Below are 5445 nucleotides of genomic sequence, written 5' to 3' on the forward strand. Positions count from 1 at the left end.
CTACTGCCTTTGCTCCCACCACCATATTAACTAATGCCCTACACTCTAAGTGCCAAAACGACGCAGAGGAGATAAACGCGGTGGTAGACTCCACGTTTAAAATTAAATTCACGAGACGACACAATATTGTGCTAACAATCTCCGCGACGAAGAGTTACATGTCTTCGCTGTGTTGAGGTAATGATTAGCTCAATGTGCGCACTCCTCACCTGATTAACCCTTTCAGCCATAGATTTTTTGTTTTGGTCAGATAAATATTTAGTGCATGTTTTTCTTGTAGTTTGGACCTCAAAAGACCACAAACGAAAAATTGAGCCAGTGGCGCAAGCATTTTTTCATGAATTGCTGTAGTAATATTTTAAGTCATTAAGGCTCGGTGATTGAAAAATAAAAAAAGTTGCTTCTGTTTTCCTACCAATAAATAGTGTGCGCAAAATGGTAACCAACGACTTACTTGTCAGCCTAATACTGACTGAAACAGCTTCGCTACGTCATCTCAAAAATGGCGCTTATCCGTCACATCTTACGCACCTCGGCTTCACCGAAGACCTCGGTTGGGATTTCTCTTCTGTGTGGCTGCTACCTCGACACACTTGCCACAATACTAATGTCGATTGCAGTGGGGATAATTGAAGAACTATTCTTTCAAGAATGGGCTGTATTGGTTACGTTTTCGAGATGCTAGGGGAAATGTTGTTCGGTGATCCCCGCTGCGGCAGCTGCATTTCCCATGGAGGCAGAAATGCTGCAGGCCCGTGTGCTCAGATTTGGGTGCACGTTAAAGAACCCCAGGTGGTCGAAATTTTCGGAGCTCTCCTCTACGGCATCTCTCATAATCATATGGTGGTTTTGGGACGTTAAACCCCGCATATCAATCATCAGATGTTGTGCAATGGTGTCAATGTTCGCCGCTAGGGCCGAAAGGGTTAACAATTTCGTCAGTTCGAAGTGCACTGCAAGTTCTGGATACCTTAGAGATGGTGGACGCAAGCCTACTTTAACATCAAGAATTGCAGTGCACTTCATCTAAGACAGTCGAAGTCGATCTGTATTATCGCACTGTTCGCGCGCGGGGCCCACGCTGTGCTGTGCGTGCAATCGTAATACCTTGCTTCTTTCACAGCAAAAGCTGCAATGAGATCACAACTCGGGTCATGCGCAGTTGTCCGCCACCGCCATTGGTGTCCATAACCACATCACGTGAAATCAGAAAGAAAAAAAAAAACCTAGCCCCAGAGATACAGTGGGGCTCAAAACCTGGGTCTGCTGGGTGCTAGCCCCGTATACTCCCACTGAGCTATGCCGGTGCTTCTGACTTGTCGGCAAACCCAGCACCAAAGACACAGTGGGGCTCAAACACGGTTCCACTGGGTGCAAGCACAGTATTCTAACACTTAGCGACGCTGGCGCTTGTGACTTGTTGGCAAACTTGCCTTAGGCAGGGTTGATGTCGGGAAACCAATCGCGTCAATACGGCTTATGAAGAGTTTTAAAAGAGCGAAAGAACAACCAGTTGTCCCACTATGTGAATAACGTAACCAGTGGGCCTCCCAATGCTCCAACCTACTACAAAAAGCTTGTTCTTGTTCCTCTATCAACTGTGGCGCATGCTCACTTCAGCCATAATTCCTCATCGTCGTCTGCCACTGCATGAACAATTGGCATGAAATTCCTTGCAAGTGTTTAGCGGATACCACGCTTCTCAGAAGAATGCTGAAAAATAGCATAGCAAATGCCGGACTCATACCCAAAAGTTTATTATTAATGCCTTAGTGAGTATCAGGCAATTGTCCTTACAGTGGTTACGGAAGGATTGTTTTGAAAAGGCTCTGAAAGGCAGCTCTTCTATAGCTCGCGCTGTGAGTGTGCTGCACCTTGCGCGCAGGCCTGGCACTTTTTTTTACTTTTTTTACTGCTCAATTCTTTTTCTCTTCTCCCGTGTAGGTTATCAAATAGGGTGCAACGTGGTTAACCTCCCCGCCTTTCATTTGCTACTCTCTTTCTCTCTCTCTCTCTGTTCATAGCACGTTTCATGCCTTTTGATTTCAACACTCCTTGTATGTAAAATCTGGGCGTAAAATATGTTGACGCGGGTGTGAGATGTGGGAAGTGGGTGTACAGAAGTGCGAAGCGGGAAAGGTGGCTTCTGGTGGAAGTGAAGTGGCTCCACGGAGTGTGAAATTACGAGGTGAGTGCGAAGGTACGTCGTCAAATGCAAATGCATTGTCTACATTATACACTAAAATCGTTGTCAGTGTTTCACATTGAATCCGTTGCTCGTGCAAGCTGCTGGAGGTCAACCAAGTTGGCAATATTTTTAAGGAAAATGATCGCAAGAGCGGTCACTGTCATCCCGAGACAGGGAAAAAAGAAAAAAAAGGACTAAATGATTCATCGCTTGCACTGAAGAGTGGTGGTTTGGATTAACTGAACTTATGCCGCAAATTGAACTCGTAGGAACATACTGATGTAGGTCGGGGCACAAAAGCACACAAAATACGAGAAGGTACACAAGCACTTGCGTCATGTGCTTTTTTGTATTTAGTGTCATTTTGTGTGCTGACCGACATTATTTTAAAATAAAGCACACGGGAACGTTGCCGGCAAATTCCCAGTCTGCTTATCTTCTTTTCTTCAAAGGTGGCATGTTATAAAACATAGCTACTCTAAGTACGGCAAGAAACACCAAGCATTGCTCAGTTTTTTTCACAATACCACTATAACGAAAAGAGCGTTTTTCCGCTCTACCAATCGCCCTTTTTTGAACGTTTTAGCTGTGTTGTTGTTAATTTTTTTTTCATCTGAGCACCAACGCATGATGGGCGTTCTCAACAGCTTAATTTCTCGAAAGCATTCTGCAAAAGCGGGTTCTCTTCTTTTGTTGTTTCAATCTCGCACTAGACTGATTTCATCGAGCCGCTGTTCTTCGTCTCTGGTGCCCTGTGTGATCACGTTTGTAAAGCTTCGTCTCACTTATTTTAATTTTATTAATATATTTTTACGTCTTAGTGTCATTCAATCAGCGCATGTGGAAAAGTTTGGCCTTAGGAGTCACTGTGGGCAACGCTGGATCGCAGCGCAGAGCGGCTGGTGCATGGAAATAAAAGGAATAAGTATAGATCTGGTTTTACAAGTCATGATCGAAATGTGATGATTGGGCTTGAAGTGGCAAGGTAATGCTACTTAATTCTTACCGCCTTGGGCTAATCAAGGTGCGTTTAAATTAAGTAAGCGAGAGCGTTTCCTTTCGTCCGCAAAAGACTGCTGTGCCCTTCCTTCCCTCCTGTCCCTTCTGTACGCACGGCCGTGGGCGTTATGGCTCAACTGACCAACCCTGTTAACTTCCGTACTTTCTATGAGCGTTCGTCCGACAGCTGCTGAAAATCACGAAGTGTTGAGTACCGTACTTAAGAAAAAAATGCGCCCTTGAGCATTTGAACTTTCGTGAACGGTGGGTGCCAGAAAGCAGGTTGGATTGCATTGTACTTAAATATGCTTAGACGTACGTATCTTCTCTTATCCGGATGTGCCAAACACCAATCTTCTAGAAAAGAGTACAACTGGCTAAAGCTCCTACATCCTTCTATCTATACATGTAATAATTTAGAAAATAAAAGCCCTCGTTTTGCATCCTGACGATACGGTTTACTGCTGCAACTCGTTTGCATGTTATAAGTGCTTCTACAGAAACAAGAATGATCGTTTCCTCCTGCATCATGTATTCTCTTGCAGGACTGGGATGGTAATTAGCCGCTATTGAGAGACTGCTCGCAATACCTTCGACACAAAGTGAACAACGGGAAACCTTCGTATGCATGGGCTTTATATGAGCAAGCCCCGCCTCGGTGGTCTAGTGGCTAAGGTACTCGGCTACTGACCCACAGGTCGCGGGATCGAATCCCGGTTGTGGCGGCTGCATTTCCGATAAAGGCGGAAATGTTGAAGGCCCATATACTCAGATTTGGGTGCACGTTGAGAACCTCAAGTGGTCGAAATTTTCAGAGCTCTCCACTACGGTGTCTCTCATAATCATATTGTCACGGTTATTAGCCGTAAGCACAAAAGTAGGAAGAAGCCAGCATCACGTGTGGCAGTCTCTGGTGTTTTCGAGGAAGATAACGTTGCGCGTCTGCTCCTGCGCTTTCTTTTTGTGTGCCAATAGAGCCTTGCTGTTAACGTCGAAAGGAAGCCTTGTGTCCTGTTCTTTGCACGTTGCGACACTGGTGGAAGTGCTGGACTTCTACGACTGATGCTCGAGACTCCTCTGCGGTCCGGCACTTCAAGTCCGACACCGCAACCCGTTCCTTCAGTGGATACCCCTGTCCACCGCTACAATCCCCGACAGCGAGGCTTTAGTCCTGAGGCGATTCCCCTGGAATTTCCCAGCATAGCACTCCGCCTGGAGAAATGGCAACTGCAGGTGCTTCCCAGTTGACTTTTGAGCAGCCTAAGATTGTGGAGACATTCCATGGTGAGGCGTATGACGACGTTGAGGACTGGTTAGCCCAGTATGAGCGAGTCGCTAAGGCAAACCGCTGGACCGCCGAGCTAAAGCTTTCACGCGCCTACTTTGCTTTAGCGGACAGCGCTCGTACGTGGTATGAGAACCACGAGGCAACGCTGTCTTCATGGGATGAATTGCGGCAGCAAATTATCAGCACCTTCGCAAACAACGACCGCCGTGACTTCGCTCAGCAACTCATCGAGTCTCGGGTCCAGAAACCGAATGAGAGTGTCGCAATGTTTGCGGAGGACATGACGCGCCTATTTGGACGGGCTGATCCTGAAATGCTTGAAGCCAAGGAACTCCGTCATTTGATTCAAGGCGTCAAAGAACAGCTTTTTGCCGGCCTTCTCCGCCATCCACCGACGACCGTTGCGGAATTCGTCAAAGAGGCTACAGCTATCGAGCGCGCACTGCAGCAACGGTGTCGCTATTACGACCGACCAAACGGTGCCTCAATCAGCGTCTCTGCTCTGACGGCCGGCTGTGGCGGTTCTCTGCGTGAGATTATTGGCGAGGTTGTTCGTGAGGAAATCCGCAGCTTCCTTGTGACTCCGCAAGATCGGGCGATGACATCAGTTTGAGAAGTTGTGCGACAGGAAATCAGGCAAGAATTTTCGCAGCCCGAATCAATACCAGCCCAGCGATCTATTAACTATGCGGCAGCCACCCGTCGTCCATCGCCAGTGCCGTACAACTCGTCTGCACTGGCTTAATCTTACAACGCGCCGACGGCACCAGTCTACAACACGCCGCCGCCGCCGCCAACGACGACGCCACCGCAATATAACGCACCTATCGTAACTCCGTTGTACCCGCCTTTCTACACTCCGCCGACACCTGCAACTTGGTCGCCGAGGGTGCCTACCAGTCGACCATTCGTGCGCAAGATGGATCTGTGGCGCACCGTTGACCGTCCACTGTGTTTCAATTGCGGAGAA

This window comes from Rhipicephalus microplus, chromosome 2, assembly GCF_043290135.1.
Source record: "Rhipicephalus microplus isolate Deutch F79 chromosome 2, USDA_Rmic, whole genome shotgun sequence".
In the NCBI taxonomy this organism is placed as follows: domain Eukaryota; kingdom Metazoa; phylum Arthropoda; class Arachnida; order Ixodida; family Ixodidae; genus Rhipicephalus; species Rhipicephalus microplus.